This window comes from Spodoptera frugiperda, chromosome 26, assembly GCF_023101765.2.
Source record: "Spodoptera frugiperda isolate SF20-4 chromosome 26, AGI-APGP_CSIRO_Sfru_2.0, whole genome shotgun sequence".
NCBI lineage: Eukaryota > Metazoa > Arthropoda > Insecta > Lepidoptera > Noctuidae > Spodoptera > Spodoptera frugiperda.
The window spans coordinates 12,195,366-12,216,107 of NC_064237.1; the positions used below are offsets into that span (position 1 = coordinate 12,195,366).

General features: G+C 35.6%; 1 protein-coding gene across 2 annotated transcripts in view; it reads left to right on the forward strand.

Annotated features, from left to right (window-relative positions):
- Nucleotides 1-4,787: 4,787 nt before the first annotated feature.
- LOC118264490 (guanylate cyclase 32E) overlaps nt 4,788-20,742 on the forward strand; it is a 133,200-nt gene continuing 117,245 nt past the window's right edge. For both annotated transcript variants that reach the window (XM_050704863.1, XM_035577011.2), the window contains exon 1: nt 4,788-5,038. The gene's annotated coding sequence lies outside the window, so the exon portion shown is untranslated. The remainder of the gene's footprint in view (nt 5,039-20,742) is intronic.

The following is a 20,742-nucleotide window of genomic DNA, read 5'->3' on the forward strand; positions in this document are numbered from 1 at the left end:
GAACAAGAATAAGCTAATTCGTTATGCAGTAGATCAATTAGCTTCTATTTTTTTTTTGACCGGCCAAAATCATCCACTGGCTTTTCCCGCCCTGAGCAAGACGAAAGAGAGTGTCAAACTCTTACTGACTAAAAACCACCCCGTTCCTTCTCCTGCTTTTTGAGTCGGAGTCTCGGTAACCTGCTAGGCAGTCCGCAGCTCCGGAGATCGATAAGACAATGATCAACCATAATATCATTTTTTCAATCAACTTCCGACTTAATTACAGAATAAATAAAGTTTAAGATCTATCAAACAGACCGATTGCAGTACTGTGACGTATCTTTATCCATCCCTTTCGGAATTAACAGGCGTTATGACGTAACATCTCTATACAAAGCTGAAAGCCTGAAAGACGCAAGTCGTTTCGTTCCAATGTCAAGTGTTCGTCAAAAATATGACATCTTCTGTTTTTGACGTCAATTCTGTTGTCATGCCCGCCTCCATGAATGGAATTTAGGCTGACTACAATGTATTACAAAAAAGCTGTGTTTAGATTTAAATAGATGAATAGCATCACTGTGAACTAACTTCTCTTTGTTAAGAGTTAGGGTGGTTTTCAACCAGAGATGTTCTACGTAGCTATGCTGCGAAGATGTCATAGGTAAGTTGTGAAGCTATGTGACCGTTTCTACTTATATTTACTATACTATTTAACGGTGCGAGTAAGATGTGCTATGAGAAGGAAGATGTGCAGTTCGAGCATGCGATATATCGATTGTAGGGGAATCATCCATAGCACGCATCTTTTCATAAAAAACCGTAGCTTAGCTGAGTCCGTTCCCACCGGATCTAAGCTATGCGTATCAATGAATATGACTGGTAGAAGCCAAGCGTACCCAGAGTTGCTGCGCCACCTTAGTGTAATCGAGAATTCCGGGTCTGGGTGTGATGGACACGTTCCATTGTGTCAAATTGTCAATGCGCCCATAAGACACGAGAAAACCCCGGCATGGGACAGCGTTATTTTTTTTAAATGTAACCAGCCTTAGAAAAGAATAGATTACAACAAAAGTTTCTGTCACAAGTGACATTCCAATTCCGAGGTCAAAGTCAAAGTCAAAGTGATTACATTTCACCATACGTTTGACAGAATTTTCCATTTCCCGTAACTTCATAAAAATATGCCGAAAACGGAAATTTTATTGTATTATGTAATGACGTGATTATATGGAAGGAAATTTCAGTTTTTTTCAGTTAACTTTGAAGTTTCCGACATGGTAACGGATATCAGTTTAGTAAAAGGGCACCGCCTTCAATTTTCTTTACCGCCTCCACTTTATGTTGTCAGTCAGGTAATATCCCTAAAACCTTCTTCTAAGTCTAAAAAATATTATGTTGAAAACCGCATCAAAATCGATTCAGTCTAGCGCGAGATAATTGCACACAAACTTACAAACACATACAGGTCAGACTGAGAACCTTATTTTTTTAAAGTCGTTAATAATAGAATATCTGTTATAGACTACTTGCTTAGCGACCATAAGGTCGACTGTTAAAAACGAGACCATAGGTTTGATTCCTAAATTATTGTTTTATCTCTATCATGTAGAGAATCATACTAGAATCTTCATGCTTGGGTTAGAGATCGTGGCTTTAAAGGCTTAATTTGAGGCTATCCGGTTGGCAGCGGGACAAACCAATATGTAGTTTAGTAAAAAATTTACTCTACAAAAAGATTTTCTACTCATTTGAGCAATGACGATCATAAAAAAGAAAACTTTTTCAATAAATCCACTTCATAGTCCGCAATCCTTTTAGATTTAAATTAATTTCTACTACAAAAAGGATTTATTAAAATATGAAGCTAAATAAAAAAAATAAACTTCAGCCATCAACTTCGTTCGGAAGTTATTGGATTAGTAGATTTACCGATTTACCGATTTTACCGATTTTACCGATTTTACCGAATCTTGTTCGTAAAATAGATTACTGATTTAATTACTGATTACTTTAGTTCAGTGTTAGTAAGTTTGTCAGTGATTGTAATCTGCTCCATTTGTTGTTAGCTCCCGATGAAGGAGTTGTTCGTACGTTAGGAGCTTATGGTTGGGGGAGCCCATAATTTAACGAGGAGCTTATGGTTAAGCGAAGAGCTCATTTAGAGTAGAAAGCTTGTGTTTAATGCAGTTGCTCTTGATTTTAAGCGGGAAAATAATAGCAAAGTTAGTGGATAATTTTAGTGAAGCTCGTGCCTCGGCTGCAGTGTGGCGTAAATGCAAGGAGCCTCGGGTTTGATTGCCAAGAGCCAAGCAATGTTATATTAGTTTATTTCACTTTTTTGAGAATCTAGACCAATGATTTAGTTCGTTGCCGTATCTAAGGCAGTCTTTCATGTCCCTGGGACGCACCGGACTTCAGTGTTCCGGTATTTCCATGATTTTATCTACTGAAGATCGAGCGAGCTTATCTTATTAAACAAAAGTAATCTGGAGAAGTGTGAAAAATACGTCTTATGAGGTTGTAAAGCATGAAGTAAACCCTGTCTTATCGTACAAACACATATTTACACAATCCATTTTTGGCTAATGACATAAGTAACATTAACACATAAGTGAGGTGGGTCTATTTCTAAATTAGTTATTTTTACCATTCTTAGTCCATACAGAGAACAGTAGTTAAGAATAGAGTCGTATTTTGTCACACATGACTAGTGAAGAGTGGGAGTCGTGCACGTAAACCAAATGCCTACTTCTCTGAGAAATACACCTCGATAATAGACACAATGGCTAATTATTTTTGTCTTTCTCTTGAAACGTGGGCTTTGAATGTGTTTTAATAAGAATTGAAAAAAAAATGTTGGCTTATTCTTTCGAAAATGAAGTTTAGTTATAAGAATTGCTGATTATTGGATCAAGAAAGTAGTTCCGGATAATTTAAAGGATATATCAGTTGTACCTTATATGGTATGTATGGATAACGCCTCTTGTGGGTACACAATATATATTTTTTAAAAGAGTAACAAATGGATTTTCTTGCTCGTTTCGGTTTTTCATTCGAAGCTACACTTTGGAACGAGCACCTAGCTTCACTGACGGGCAGACTGACAGACTATTATTTATTTCTTTATTTGTTGACATTTTAAAAGTAAATAATAATGGTTTAATTGGAATAAATACTTTAAATTTAACTTTGTGGAATAAGCTTAAAGTCCTGGTAACGCCATCTCTGCTTTACTCTTTAGTGAACCTCGTTCATATTATTTTAAGCATATTGCTCCGAAAGCATTAATCAAAATGCCTCACAAAACTATTTGAAAGACTATCGCAGTTTACAAACTATTTATTGTCTAACTAAAGTTGTTCATAAACTTTTCAGTTACATCGACAAAGGCGGCAGATGTACTAAGCATTAGACAAATCCTTTTAGAATTGTTTGCAATTTATCAAATACTTTGCTGACGTAGTTTAAGAAATAAAAGAAACTTTGCACCTGTTGTTTCCCGAGAGGATATGCAGAGGTGGACTTTACGCCCACCATTAGATAGACAAGATGTTTATTCCCTTTGCGTATTGTGCTGGGTTAATGACGCATGACTGTAGACTAGAAATAATTTCAGACTTCATAACTGGCAAAGGAAAATCAAATTGAATATAACTTTACTTAGGAATCGGTCTCAACTCGTTTAAAATTACTTCTAAATCAGCAGTAGCAAGTAAAACCATCAAACCAACGAGTAAGGGCGCTTGTAGACGTGTTTTTGTTCATCGGACCTATACCTGGTGCACGTATAAAATATTCATTACAAACAATAGTTTTATTTGACTGCATCTTTGGCGTGGTGGCTAGCCGGCTGCCGCGTAACGTGTATCGGGTATGATTCCCGCACGAAGCAACTCTTTATGTAATTCACAAACAGTTGGTTCGAAGTGTGGGTCTCGTTGTATGTTTGTAACTGTTATCTGATAAAAAAACGAATGTCTAAATCGGTCTCAGAGAAGCGAGAAATAAAAATCATGATTTAATATTGCCTCCTAAACTTGACATATCCGGCATTTGCATCTACGGAAGTTATTGGATGTGCTACGTCGTAGCTCGTAGCCCGTAGCTCGTAGTAGTCGTAGTACGCTACGAATGTGATATATGTATATTATGTTCCTTCACTCCGTACGTGTGTATATTACAGAAGTTATTTATGGCTCGTGCGTTTTTGACTCATATTTTACGTACATTTATGTATTTTAAGGTCACTGTAAACTCAAATGTTCATCTGTGTCGATTTTAACTTAGTACCGTATCATCATCATCGTAGTATCGCCATCTTACTTAAGAAACAGTAAAAAGAAATTAAGAGAGTGTGCGGGGGAATTGCATAACTTGATTACCCCAAGTCCTTTACATCTTCGAACCACAAGACAAGCGGCGAGGCGGCACCGCTTCATGGTAGATATCCCACCCACTCGCACGAAGCTCTTCGCTTCAAGCTTCCTTGTGCGAACGTATGGGCAGACGTGCTCCAACGTAGGCCGCATCATCACTTACCATCAGGTGAGATAGCGGCCAAACGTCGACCCACCAAATGTAAAAAAAAGTAATTAGTAAACGTTATAAATATTACAAGCTACTTGTAGCAATCCATTTCAAGTTAATTTATATCTACGTTTCTTTTTTTTAATATACGTTTCTTATTAGCAAAGCAGGATAATTTACAAAGTTCTCTACTACGCATAATGTTTTGTGAACAGGATAATTTGTTCGCTCCTTCTGCATGATTTGGAGAGCCTTAGTCAGTCTACCACGAGCGCTCATTGCGTGCAGACGTGTCGACACAAGTGTACCGTGCTCTCGGAAACTAACAGTTCTCGTGTTTAAGTAAAATAAAAAACTTTAAATTAAATTCTAACTGACTATAAAGAAGTGCAGTGACAGTATTGTTGTAAGTGTTTACTTTTTTAATTTGTTCAGTGACTGTGGTAAACAAAAGATGTGTTGTTTCGTACAAAGTTTGTAAACTTTTTATTGGATTTGTTTTGCCAGAGTATCGTCTGGTTCTTTTTAGGTGAGTTTGGTGTTTTTTTTATATTTTGTTTTGGTTTTGAATATTAAATACGTCCGTTGTAAGTACTTTTACAAAAACAGGACATGAAACATAATTATTTTAACTCTTACAAAACGCGTCTTACATTCAGTTTTCGTATTTATTTAAACGAATCATTGTTTATATTTTTTTTTAGTCTAATTTCTCACTCTTATGGGTAGAGTAATTCGGAGCTGCGGACTACCTAGCGGATTACCGGGGCTCCGGTTCGAAAAGCAGGAGTAGGAACGGGTAGGTTTTTAGCCAGTAAGAGTCTGAAACTTCCTCTCGCCTCGCCCAAGGGAAATTAATTGGATGACTTTCCCACATCAAAAAAATATGTAGAGCATTCAATTGTTAAGTTATACAACGTGTAGGGGGTATACATATCAAGTGCACGGTTTCTAGACAACATAACAAACGATACGGGAAGGGCTTTTTAAACTCATGTTTTCATGGTACCAAGTTATGAATTTTTCAAATCGCGCCGGCGCGCGAGTCAAAATTAGGTAGACAGGTACTAGGCGATCAGATTGACATAAAAAATGTTTCGTAATCTTAGCTGGTGATCCCTGTAGTGTTGTGACACGTTTGTATGATTTGAAATCAAGAACTATGCGATACCAAGTATTTGGTACTAATTTTTTTTTACGTATTTTGAGCTGAAACTTCGTGTAGAGATTCTATTCAACTTGAATTCATCAGGGCTTCTTGATGTATATGGGTATTTTGTTACACCCTGTATATTAGATGATTAACAAATCCTAAATTGTCAATAAACTTTTTTTTATTTCACACATTGATAGTGTACCTAAGTACTTATTTATATCTTTATTAGTTTAGATAAAGTCAGGATTATAGGTCTAATTTATTTTTTCCGGTTGAATATATACTTTTTTCCTGTCTAGACATTATAAAATTAACATTGACGCAATATTTTATTTATATTATATACCTAGATGTTTTAGGTTTGCATTTTATCATAAATAAGTTGTCTACACTTGGACTATGGACCTCTTCTACATATGTACATTATGATGTACATCAACAGCCTATAAGTGACTACTGCTGACCAAAGGCTTCTTCTCGCACGGAGAAGGTTTGAGCATTAATCACCGGGCTTGCTCAATGCGGGTTGGAGATTTTAAACTTATAGTTAAAAATTATAATTCACTGTGTCAGAAGTGTCTAAATAACCTTAAAAAGTAGATATAACTCAAAAAAAGTCACATCAGGACTTGCCGTTGGTAGGTTATGAACCTGTACCCTCATGTATGAGAAGTGGGCGTCTTAAACCTTCGGGACGCCACGACTATTGGACCTCTTCTACGTAATAAAATATTAAATGCCTGTTGTTCAATGTATGGAGTTTGGAGGCACTATTTAGCAGATAAAAGGTAATTTATTCGAACTATCGGGTACTCGTATGAGGGTGGTGAAACAGGCCCTTAATTTATCACATTATGTGACAAAGGCGTCTAAAGGTTAATGGTATGTACTGCGTTGCTACGTTATATACCGCTGTATATAACTACAACTTCACCAGTCAACCTACATCATCTTCTGTCTTAAAGTCTTCTATTCAAAGGCTATTTTGGTAACTATGTAGACTTTCAAGTGGGATACTATCTCTTGTACAGCTTCTAGTGTTAGAATGAAAAGCCCTGTCGGCTCTTTATGTATGAAAACGGATAACTGTCTATCATTTCTTTTGTTCAAAATGTTACCTTATTAACACGTTTTAGAAAGATGGTTTTAGCTCGACTCTTGTCTTCATTATTTTTCTTTGAGATAGGTGCTGTCAGCTCTTATTCAAAAAGTAACCTTATGAGCAGATAATGAGAGATAGTTTTTCTTCTAATCCTCAATAGCCAGAAGTCGTTAAGCTCACTTTTGGTTTAATTATATAGGTAGATAGATGCTGTCTGCTCTTATTCAAAAAGTAACCTTATGAGCAGATAATGAGAGATAGGTTTTCTTCCAGCAAGTCGTTAAGCTTACTTTTGTTTTAATGACATAGGTAGGTGGATTTGGTCTTCATAAATTATTCACATATGTATATACTGACATACACACTCTTTTGTCGTTTTTCTACGAATTAAGAACAAAAGCGTCATTCTTTATTAGATCACACTTTATAAAAATAAAGTAAAACCAGAATTCGTTGTTGTACGTATTATAGCTAAGTGTAAAGATACGAGCATATGAAGCTACTCTACGCTTTGTAATAGATTATTAACTTAATTATTTTGTAATACGGTCGAAAATAGATCAAACGGATTTGTTAATATGAAGTAGTTTGAAGTGTGGGTGTTTTGAAATTCGGGTTGGTTCTTTAGGGAAATAGAATGAAGACGGCTGGCATTTCGTAGTTTTTGTTTAAAGTAAAAGGTGAACGTTTATATTTATTTTTGTCTGATACATAATTGTCTTTGTTTTGTTTTGTCAAATAGTAGTTTGGATGTAAATATTATGTAATAGTATATTGAATGTTCAATAACAGTCGATTTAGGGCTACATATTGTCAAAATTTTTTTTATGGTAAACGAGCTGAAATATCACCTAATGGTAAGCAATCGCCGCCGCACATGGACTCTTGAAACACCAGAGGCGTTACAAGTGCGTTGCCGGTTTTTCGAGGGTTAGGAATAGAATTAAAGGGTTGTTGGGGAACCGCGGTTTGGGAAGATTGGGAAGGGAGGAATTGGCCCTCCGGTAAACGTCGGTTTTCTGTGAGGTCGTGATATCACTCCGGTCGAGCCGGCCCATTCGTGCCGAAGCATGGCTCTCCCACACTTCTATATTTCATTGGGCCACCATGGTTGAGCGACTGGTCGCAGCTACCAACAAAATGTATACAGCTCAATAGAGAGTTACTCATCTGGTGTCCGCATGGTTGAACAACCAATCTGGCGACGTGGCCAGCTCGGACACCAGTACTTAGAGGTTCATCTTGATACTGCCACAGTGTGGTGTAGAGACTCTGGTGTCTAGTTTGGTAGCTCACGTGGTGTACTTAACAAATCTGGTGTCCCCTCGAAATATAGCCCTTAACATAGTCACAGACACACTTAAATTTGCATATTCATGTTCTCAAGAAGAACTGACAGACAGACAGTGTTAATTTAAAAGTTTTTATGAAAATAGAAATGAAAAAGCAACTATTTACTTTTGTAAAAGAAAATTTGTGTGTTTTAGTAAAATACACATTTTCTTTTTTAATATAAATGAATGAAGTTTTAATATTTAATATTGTTGAGTTGTTTTTCATGTAAAGTTATTAATATTCAAATCTTTTAATTTATTATTATTTGCTTTGATATCAATATTTTGCTAATTGTTTGATCATAGTTTTGCCCCGTCTGATGGAATGATATCAACATCAACAGCCCGTGACAAGCCCCTGCTTGCCTTTGGGACTCCTTTGAATAAGGACCTTTGTATACTCTCCAAGTTTGGCAGATGAGTTAGCAATCTATACTAAATATGTTATTAATATAATAGAACGCTGAAGAGTTTATGTGAACACGTTAATCTCCAAAACGATTGGTCCGATTTAATATTTCTTTTTGTGTTGGATAGTCAATTTATCAAGGAAGGTCAATATATATATATATCTATAAAACACTATGCTAAGAATAAAGGAGCCGAGCAGAGCAGAGTGAAACCGCGCCGGAGACGCGAGTATCTAATAATTTAACAAAATTTAATTATCTCAATACTAATAAATTTAATGACTTATTTTTACATTTATGTTAAATTAAATTTTTGTTAATAAAAATCAGTAGTTTAGAACTATCTATTAAAACATAATAGATAGTTCCAAGCTACTGATTTTTTTCAGCTGAATATTTTCGATAGCTTTTGTAACTCTAGTACTAGTACTTAAATAAAACATTGAATTATTAGGCTATGATAGGCTACTAATTATTTGTGACATTGTTGAATACGCTATTCAAAGAATCGCCTCATTTGGCAAGCAACTCTAGGTAGTATTAAAACATAATAGATAGTTCCAAGCTACTGATTTTTTTCAGCTGAATATTTTCGATAGCTTTTGTAACTCTAGTACTAGTACTTAAATAAAACATTGAATTATTAGGCTATGATAGCCTTAGTACCTACTTATTAGTGACATTGTTTAATACGCTAAGCAATGAATCGCCTCATTTGGCAAGCAACTCTAGGTAGTATGTTGTTGACGGACAAACATACGGTTATTAGCCGATTTATATCAATAGCGATCTGAGTTTGGCTGCCTGCCTACTGTAATATAAACACAAGTCATGTTTACAGTGTTCTGTAAGTTTCAGTGTTTGTAGTTTCAGCTTAAACGCCTACTTATGTTCATAATATAACATAACATCATGACTTTTGTTAGCTGAAGGGGTATGTGAAACCCACTGTAAGCTTATAACCATACTTTAAAGGAAAGAAAAAAAAAACAGTTTATTTGCACCGTTACAAGACGCCGTTCTAGATTGTATATTACTAATAGTTTTGTTTAATCTGAAAATCGAACCTGAGAGTTCTTACTTGTCAGACATACTTGTGATCATAACCTGAAATTGGAGGATCCTCTTTTTCTTAGGGAACTTCACTCTCTGTTCTCTTAATACAGATATTAAAAGAAATTATACTACACTATGTAAAAATAATACGAGAAAATTACTCATAATTGTTACTAAACTACCTACGTTTGTTTCTAATTTCCTTACAATTACAGTAATGGCATTATATTCTAAGATAAAAGGGTCTTTCAGGGCCCGGTAAGAATTAATGTTTCCCGAAATATCATGTGCCACAACCCACTATTGTTGCAAAGCTTGTAAGCCGAGAATTATTTCTCTCCGTTAAACAAATACTTCATAACACAAGAGTGTTCTTCTTTCTTGTTATTAGACAAAATAGTTCAGTAGTTCAACTACACACATAACTTTTTTATTTAAGTTTATTACACATATTTTTTAATTCTCGACGGATAGACTTTTTGCCAGTTACGTTATGAGACATGTGGTAAGTAACATCAGCAACACTTTTCCCATCTCGAAAATCAAACCCTGAGCTGAACACGTATATAAGTTCATCGACGTGAAACAACACCTATGTTGTGTTTTAACGTGTGAGTAAGGTTACAGGAAGTCCAAAGAGGTTCGGGAGATTGATGAGTGGGGGTCACTTATCTTCCCAAAATTCCCCAACAATCCCCAAATTCCTAACCCCTAAAATCCCGCACCGTACTTGTAACGCCTCTACTGTTGGGTGTACATGGGCAGCGGCGATTGCTTTCCATCAGGTGACCCATTGTTTACTAACAAATACTATAAAAAATCAATAATTACAATATCACAAAAAAAAAAAATAAAATCTTCAAATCAATTCAACACTTGTACAGACTTGGTTTACGGAAACATTTGTATTGTGGCAACATTTTGAACTGTATAAGGCTTTTTGTATGTATATGTTAACGGCCGACCTTGTGTGGACTATGATGAGTTATATACGGGGAATTAATATGTAATTCTTATCCCAGGTAATATTATAGGTGCCTTACTCATTGGTCGAGTAGTCTTTAGTGCGACTGTCCCGGTTTCGATACCCGCGTCGAGCAAAGTATTGCAGGGTATTATTCGGTTTAAAAAAGTCATTGAAAAAATGTGCTTGGTATATGGTAATAGACTTCCTTTTACATGGGACTTTAATATAAATTGTGAAAATTGAGTGTACATTGTACAGTAGTATTGCATGCTATAATGTGCTCTTCTACATCGGGGATAAAAGACGTGACGATATTTGTATTAAAGCAAGGTTTGGATTTGTATCAGCTGTGTGGTTACTGATTCTATTTTATTATACATATATTGTCATAGACATGTATCTCTGCCAATCTCTTGGGAAATAAAGAAAAAAATATTTACGAAGAGACGTTATTGGACCAGCTGGGCACCTGAGAGAACCTAAAGCAAGCGATTAGAAAAGGAATTTTACGAAAAACTAACTTAAAACTTTATGAAATATGGCCCTTTTTCGATCACAGCATAATTTAATACATCTTTCTGAGTGAGAGAACTTTGCATCTTATGACAAAGTTTTAAGGCGTAATTTCGCGTAACACAAACTTTAGTACACTTAAGAAACCTTTTTAAACCCTTTTCCTTATTTATTTCGCTTATAAGAGGCTAATAGGCTATTAAAAGTTTGTCCAACACTAAAAGGCTGTATAGTCGTAACATTAAGTTATTATATGGGGACCACACGTAGAGTCAATGATTTAAGTACTTAGAGTAGCCAGCAGACCATTTCTTTCATTGGATTTGCAACCTTATTGTTTTTATTTATAAAGTGGATATTTCCATGTAAACAAGCACTGGCTGGAGTTTGTATAACTTCAAATAATTTATCTGCGGTCGTTTGATATAATATACGGGTTTCTTTGTTTTGTTTTAGCGAGGTAAATGACCAGAAGAACTACTTGAAAGTTAGCAATTGCTGCCGCCCATGGACACCAAAGGAGTTACAAATACGTCAGTCGGAGTTTCAGAGAAGTGGAATTGGGTGAATGGTAACCTAACTCACATGGCGAAACATAATGTAATTGTTATAGTTGACTGCCTCGTTGGCCGAGTGGTTGCAATTGCGACTACCGGGCAAGGGGTCTCGCCGTCTCGGGTTCGATTCCCGGGTCGGGCAAAGTATTACTGGGTTTTTTTCGGTTTTTGAAAATTTCTTAGTGGTAGCACGGAGTCTGAAAATGTGCCCGGTATATGGCAATAGGCTCACCACCTACATGGGACTTACAACGTAAAATGGGAAAAGTGGGAAAATTACGTGCCATAATGTGCACCTCTGTCTACCCCTTCGGGGAGTAAAGACGTGACGATATGTATCTATGTATGTTATTACATACCTACATACACCTTACGCTTGTCTTCCATGGCGGTAGGTAGAGATAATGGAAAGCCATCGTTATTTCATTTTTACGTTGGTAATCATGACGTGGTATCACTCCAGAATAATTAGCTATACAACCTACATAGCTCCGTCCCTCTTGCACTGCTCAGTGATCGACCATTCTGACACAATTGTAATAGCAGACTAAGGCCCCTGTCCGTGGGTTGCGGCATACTCAATTTCAAGTAAAATATGAAAAAAAAACAATGGAATAAATAAGGCATTTTCCTTACGCTTAGCAGCTAACATTATTAAAAAATATAATTACTTAATTATGACAGATGTTGGCTTTTGGTTGGTTCGAAGAAAAGGAAAATAAACAGGTTTGCCTTTGGGCAGTGGTTATGTTCAGATCTTAGGCATCACGTTGTATAGCACGTTGGTGAAAATAATATCTTTAAATGAAGAGTGAGTCTTATTCTTATTGTTGTGAATAGTTGCAAAACAATGACAATCAGTAGTGTGTGACGTCTACTACAAAATGTGACATTTTGTAGTATTTTATCGAACTCGTTGAAGTCATTCTGTATAATATTCTTTCTGTATTAAACCATATTAACTAAATAATATTAATAAGTATGACTCAAATAATTACCACTCAAAAATAAATAAAAACTACCTGGAAGCATCGAAAAAATAGTCTTCATTGGAGTCGTAATAAATAAATATTTATTTATCTATTTATATAAGGCTCGTCAACAATAAATATAAATGAATAAATATGTACAACATACAATAATTTATAAGAAAAACAAATAAAGAAAAAGAAATCAGTACCAAAAAATTGAAAATGTAATAAAGACATTTGAAAGAAAAGGATAGGTTGACTAGCTGCCGACAGCACATTATCTTTACAACGTCTAGCCAGGTACTACATTGAAATTAATTGCTCAATGTCGTAAAATACGAGTATATTTAGAACAACTGTGTCACCTTCCTTCGACCGTATGCAGGCAGTAAAATAAACTTTAATGAATTTCTTTAGCTTTTCAATAAAACAATCTATTAAATACTTCTATAGTCTTGTCTCGATGGCTGTGGAATACGTCTCAGGTGGCATCTCAAGTAGGGTAAACTAAAGCAATTGAATTTTTGTCCTCGGTATATGGCAGTAACGTCACTCCCTTACACGGTCTTTACAAAAAGTGAGTCTTGTAATTATACAACGTGTAACAAAATTACCATATACAATCAAGAAGCACTGACGAATACAGGTTGAATAGAATCTCTACACGAAGTTTCAGCTTAAATACGTTTTAAAATGTAGTACCAAATACTTGGTATCGCATGGTTCTTGATTTCAATTCATACAAACTTGCCACAACACTACTCACTCGCTAATAGTACGAAAATTTCTTCTGTAAATCTGATCGTCTAGTATCTGTCTACCTAATTTTGATTCATGCGGCGGCACAGTTGTTACAGGTTGTATAAATGTAATGAAAGATTTTTAATCTCAAATTGTAGGTCTCAGACAATTAAAAAATATATTTAAGCATTAACTAAATACAATAGTTTACACACGTAAATATAATATGGAGAAAAGCTCAACTAGTTTCGAATCACATAGGGACTCTTCACCATGTAATAAACAGCGAGTTGGACATACGAAGCTATAACATATGACGCCAAAGAATTCAAGTAGTATTCTGTGAGAAAATTCCACTTTCCCGGTCGAGACACGCTCTATCACCTTTAAATCCGTAGTCTAACTTTTTTACACACGTGTAAGCTCAACTTTTTAATTTAGTGCAGCACTAATTGCAGACAAAGAGATTTCATAACAGAGTGTCCTATTGTATGCAACGCTTCGTTTCATAAATTGTTATTTGAACTTGAAAATAACAGTAATGTATGGCTATTATTTTCAAGTTCAAGTTTCAATTTATGCAACAAAACGTTGCTTTGTTGCTGCGCAGTATTTCTAGTTTTATAAGTAAACTAGCTTTTGCCTCGACTTCATCCTAGTGGAATAATGATTTTTAGTAGAATTTGGTTTTTGAATTAGTCTTTTCCAAGTTATACTATTGTAGAATAAAATAAAGTAGAATGAAGTATAAGACGTTATCGGAATCGATTCGGTATCTAAGTTATGTTTACTATAAATTAAATTTATTGCCGTGTTTTAGTTACGAAAAATAATAAATCTCGCAAGGATTATACGCATAGTAAAGTGCCCGTTTCCACTACATAAAAACTAGCCTATGTCCTTTCCCGGACCTCAATCATCGTTGCACCGCATTTCAATCAAATAGGTACAGTCGTTTAGATGATAGTGGGTTCCGGGATTTAATCTCATGTAGAAAGGATTTTGATCAAATCTATGAAGGTTTAATCAGGCTAAGACTTTCCATGCTCAAAGCTACTATAACATAGGCATCTCTTAAGAAAGGATTTTGAGAAATTCCGTTAATAATAATACTCCTAAACACGAGCGAAGCCGTGGGCAAAAACTAGTAAATGAGACAGTTCACAGTACAACTTATGTAATTTGCATTAATTTCCGATTTAACACAAAAGTCACGTGCGTGCTGCGTACCCAAATACCCAAAGTTTTGGGTCCAACTATGTATTGGTTCGGGACAATCCTTTCTAACTATTCTATAATGGAATGAATTGACCTTTATACTTATAATATGAGGTCCAATTGTGGTGAACATATGACCTCTTAACATTGAGTGTAATATCATCATCATTAACAGCCTATAAGTGGCCACTGCTGACTGAATAACTCTTCTCATATGGAGAAGTATTGAGCATAAATCACCACGCTTGTTTACTGCGGGATGATGATTTTAAACTTACTTACCAAGGTTTCCTCACGATGTTTTCCTTTACCTTTTGTCAGCGGTGTCTAAGTAATCTTATAAAGTACATAATAACTCGGAAAAAGTCACATTGGTACTTGCTGTTGGTAGGTTTCGAACCTGCATGCATGAGAAGCGGACGTCTTAAACTTCCAGGCTACCACGACATCATTATGCAATTTAGCGCCCTATAATAATATAGTTTGAGCTCAGTTGCTAAAACAAATGTCTCAAGTTCGGTTTGCTCGCTGGGTAAAGTGCTATTTGGATTTGCTTTATCATAAATGGGGCACAGTGCCGTTGTATGGCAGTCGACTCGCTACTTTAAAATAGGAATTATAACATAAAATAATTGATTAAAATGAATGTTACATTTAATACGTAGCTTTGCTAAATAAAAACCGTGTAAAATCGAATTATGGTATCTAAATTCCCAAGTTCAAGTGCAATGTTATTTATATTTAAATTGAGTTAATTAACATTAATATATGTTCCCTTTACACGTGCCGTGACGTGAACGTAACGACATAGTATAAAAGAAACGTATGTACCTATACCTAAATGACAGGATGAAAATTTAAATAATTTATTCCGCGGGTAATCCCATTTGCTATGTAAACATGATCGTTTTTTGTGTTATCTTTATACGAAGTCGACGTTCAGACCTCGCGTCTTCTAAACACTAAACAATAGCAGGTTTAGGCTAAATACTCCTATTTTTTAGTAGTAGAACCGATTATTTGGATTTGTATATAAGCAAATTGCTATTATTACCACGCGTGTAGTCAAGACGTTGTGTTTCGTTGTGTGAGTGAGGTTACTGGAGATCCAATCACCCCCTCGTCCCAATTTTTCCAATCTCCGATTTCTCATCAACCCTTAAATTCCTAACCCCCAAAAGGCCGGCCTTTGTATGAACTGTTTGTATGGAATGGACTTGTAACGTCTCTGGGGTTTCGGGTGGCCATGGGCGGCAGTGATTGTTTACTATCAGGTGATCTATCGGCTCGTTTACCGGCTTATATCATAAAATGAACAAAAAATCCCTTGAAGTTGGAAATTGTACTTCCCAAGGACCAGGCTTAACAAAGAGCGCTGCTTCTCTAACTAAGTTATATAAATAGTCCGATAGTTCTGTTGGCTCTTGTGATACCCGCGGTAGTGGTACAGGCATAATCTAGTTGAGGAGATAGAGCTTAATGTAATTTGGATGTTGGTAAAGAAATAAAGAATTATTTAAAAATAAACATGTTAAACATGTTTTGAGTTATCACTAATAGAGCAGCTATAAAATGCTACATTTGGCATGCCTGTAAACTATATTTTTTTGATGGGGCAGAGCTCTATAGAGTTTCTGGTATTGTCATTGTTCTACTCTGTGTCCAACATGCGCAAAATTTTATTGTAAAAATCAAAATGCTGCTCTTACACATAGTATCACTTGCAGAGTGCTACCAATTAATCCCGCCCACTGAACAAAGTCGATGGATGTGTGATGTAAAAATGGCCTCTCATGAATCACGATCAGTTTTACTAAAAAACTTTTTAAAAAACTTCGTTAGTGGTTGAAATTATACCCCCAATTAGGGAGTCTAGTTTGTTTGTTTTAAAAGGGAATTTTTGACTGAAGGGTAACTGTTCTTTGGGTTGGAAAAATAAGGTAAAATTATGTAGAATATAATTAATAAATCTACTACGTTTTCCTACAACATTTTGTACTGTAGTGTACGGCATTTTAAACTTAATTACTAAGTATGAGAGCTTAATTTGCTATAATCATTATTTTGAAGGCCTCTTGTAAAATTTAATTCTGTTCCTGTTCTGAGGTCGTTGACCTCTAAAATAAATTCACTTTGCTTGAAAAAATTAGGGATTTGGCTCCATACATAATGAATGTACTAATGTTATTAACAGTGATTATCAAAAATGAAGCTTATTTTCATGCCGAAAAAGTCGAAAACAAGATGCCTTGACACTGAAATTATTTTGTACATTTCGCTAAATTTCAAAGAAAATAACTCTTCGCTGATAGCTTAACGTTGAGAATTATAACTCAATTAAATGCTTCACTGAACTTTCATCAAATAGTATCTTCGAGATATATTTTTTAATGTACTTTTATTTTATATCTTCACTAGTTTATCCCCGCAAACAACCTTGAGCCCTGATCCTGTGTGTCCTAGCGTTAATGAGTAGCCTTTAGATATAACCTTCAAAGGAAATATAATTAATTATCTCAGATGCAAATAATATTAAGTGCTAACATGAGCTAACATTCCTGACTACGTATCATCGAGATTTCTATTGAATTAAAATACGAATTTGAGTTTATAATTGTTTGTATAAATAGGTAAAGATCGTGAAAATTGTTTTAAAATATTTTTTTACTTTCTAAACACGTTAAGGAAAACATTATGAGAAAACCTGGGCTTGTAATTTCTAATTATAAGTCGAAGTTGCCAACCTGCATTGAGCAAGCGTGGTGATTAATTTTCAAACCTACTTCGTGCGAGAAGAGACCTTTAGTCAGCAGTGGTCACTTATAGGTTGTTGATTATGAATCATAACATCGCGATCTCTTTTTGTATAGTAGTAGTAGTAGGATCATATAATTCTCTCTAAGATACTTGATGAAGTTTACACGTTATCCTAATCTCTAGTCGTTCTAATAATGTGTCGTCTTTAGGAAAGCGATTCGGTTTAAATGGTCAGTGTTGGTTCACACTTTAGTAGTTTTCCGTTAATGTGCGGCGACGACGATTAATCGCCCAGTGTGTCCGATCCCGCCTCACTATAAAGCCAGTTAGCTATTGTGTTGAACTTGGAAACTTGATACAATGCTATTAACTATTAGTTTTCTGCGTAGAACCTATATCTTGATCTTGACTATAGAGCAAGCCGTTATAGTAAGGTTATTATCGTGAGACATACTAAATTAACTAAAAATCACGGTTTACTCACGTACATTAATTGAGAAAAGCTCTACTAATTTCCAGTTACAATGGGACCTTTCATATATCAGTAGACGCGGCGACGTCGCCCAGCCTACTGGTCGTATACGATGAAGGGTCCCTTTGTGACTCGAAATTAGTAGAGCTTTTCTCATTTAATGTACGCGAGCAAAACCGTGATTTTTAGTTATCTAATTTAGGTTATTATTCGGTTTTAAGTTTTTGAGTAGTCCTGCTGCGTTTATCCCAAAACGTATTTATATCTCCTCTGGCGTTTTGGCTGTCTACTACTGGCGCTGTTTACTTACCATCAGACGAATTGTGTAGGTACCCGTTGATTAAAAAATCTTCGCTTAAACAGAGAATCTTCCCTTTTTGTATCTTAGGGAACATCACGCCCTGGCATGTAGGATTAGTGACGTCATCAAGATGTTATCGTCGACTCTTCCGTGTGTGTTGTCACAATTTGGAAATGTACTTGTCTTTTTTATTGGAAATAGTCTTTTTTTATAGAAATCGCATTCAAATAGTCTTTTTTTATTGGATAAGCTGGTAAAAGCATAGACGGTTCATTTGATGGTAAGCAACACTTCAACATTTTTATCTACACATTATTTATTATCGAATTCTACGTCACAAACCTTTCAATAAAAGTCATCGTTTGTAACATATGTACGTAGCAATAAGTATTGAATTTGATTGGCTGTCAACATTCCTATTGCTAAAAGACTGACAGTATTCAGAATATTGGAAATTCTATCCCATCAAAAACATCCTGTAAAAAACCCAAGTCTCGCAGCTCAGTCTTTCTACCGTCAAAAGTTGTGAGATCCATGTAATACCAAGTCGGTTAATCTATTTAGTGTCTACTTGAAGGACCTTCTGTCTTAAGTTATTACATAAGTTATTATCATGCCAATATTAAAAATATTTAACGTTTTAAACAAATAGATCGACTTGGACATCGCTTGATTTGATTATTAGCATGTATCACACTACACAGCACGACGGGCCAGCGACCAACAGGAACAAGAGTTTCAATCGCGTGAGGCGCGAGAGACTAAAGAATCTAATATAATATTGTAATATTCATTTTGTTTTCATGCGATGTCCAAGTCGATCTATTTGTTTAAAACGTTAAATATTTTTAATATTGGCATGATAATAACTTATGTAATAACTTAAGACAGAAGGTCCTTCAAGTAGACACTAAATAGATTAACCGACTTGGTATTACATGGATCTCACAACTTTTGACGGTAGAAAGACTGAGCTGCGAGACTTGGGTTTTTTACAGGATGTTTTTGATGGGATCTCACTTCTTTTTGTAGAGCCTTTCTTTTTGATACCATCTACTTCTAACGAATTTTGTTAAAGGTCTTATGATATTTTCTTATTTTTATATGTAGTCTTCCTCTTTTTCTTTTCCGGTACTACTTCTTGAGCTACAGCCACAGTTTTTCTCAAAGCCCACTCCCTGTCTCTATGGGCTTTTCTCGAAGGCTTTGATGTCTCAATTTTTGACAAATCTGGACGGTAAATACTTCTTAATCTGTTGTATTAAATTTATAACCACCACCAACCACCAACTGCATAAATAACTTTGTAATCCCATATATTTATATGGGATTACAAAGTTATTGATGCAGTTGGTGTATTTGGAAAACTGGACCGAAATTACAAAATATTTAAGTTTTCCCATGATTAAGACACTAAACTCTATATGTATTCCAAATATGAAGCTTCTAAGTCTGCTAGAAGTGCCTTGGACTTTTGATGATCGGTGAGTCAGTGAGTGACAAAATTTAGAAACTTTAACAAGTTGTCATTCTTAAACTACTGGTTCAAATTGACTGAAATTTTAAATATTCCGTGTTTATACAATGCCGGATTAGTTACTGAAGATTCAGGTTTCTTGCTTTATCCACAACCGAATTATAGGGGGTCGAAAAAGGCCCGAATTGCTTCGAGAAAAGGATGGTACGGCCGTGCCGCTTTTTTTGCTCGACTTGGCGGGGGCACTGCCGTGCCCCCAGATCGAAACCTTTTTTCTAAAGAACTGTAACACTATTTTTACTAGTATCATGGATTGGGAGATTTGGGAATGAGCTGAACTGATTTTTTTATTGTAACTTTCGTGAGACATACTGATTTAATTATTATGTTATCGCCTTACTCACATAACGGTTTGACGAGGAGCTCGACTAGTTTCAAGCCAAGCTAGAAGCTCATATTCATGAGCAGCATTCCGCGACACACGACGCGGCGATCAGTAGCAGCGCGACAATCGCCGCGTCGTCGTTTTTATGCTTATATCGGTAAAAATTATGAAGCAAGTGCAAAGAGGAGATAGGATAATGTGATTGTGCTGTGATACAAAAATACTACCCTGCTCAATAAAATTATAAATAAAAAGGTGTAAATAGGTTATAAACACTCAGAAAGTGGCACATTAAAATTTGGACCGTTTTTGTAATATGGAACCGCTAGATAGAAAACAGAGGGTGTGGTTTGTAACGTTCCGCGCTTTCCGTAAAGTGTCACGCATTAAGTACTTATGTTAAAAGGAAATCCAGTTATGACATCTCCTCTTTGTATTTGCCTCACGGTAATAATTATGCTTCAGATCGCTTAATGGTGTAAGCGGTTACCGTAGCCTATAAATCGACACCAGCAATTTATACTACGCTAACTCGAAATTTGGAAAAAACTTTTTTATGCCAAGTTGCTTAAAATGTGTGTTTACATACGTCATAAAAAAATTGAGAAGAAATATGCAAAAATAAGAAAGTTACAAATCTTATAAAACGCTAAGTAAAGGTTCTTTTTGAAATCACTCGATTTATATTACGCCAACTATTATTAGCGGAGTGTGCGCGCGGATCACTTTGGTCAAAGTCCGTGCAACACTGCACTAACTCATAGTTAGCGTAGTTTAGTGCGTTCGTGTGTATACTTGTTCGTTTGTAAAATGAAC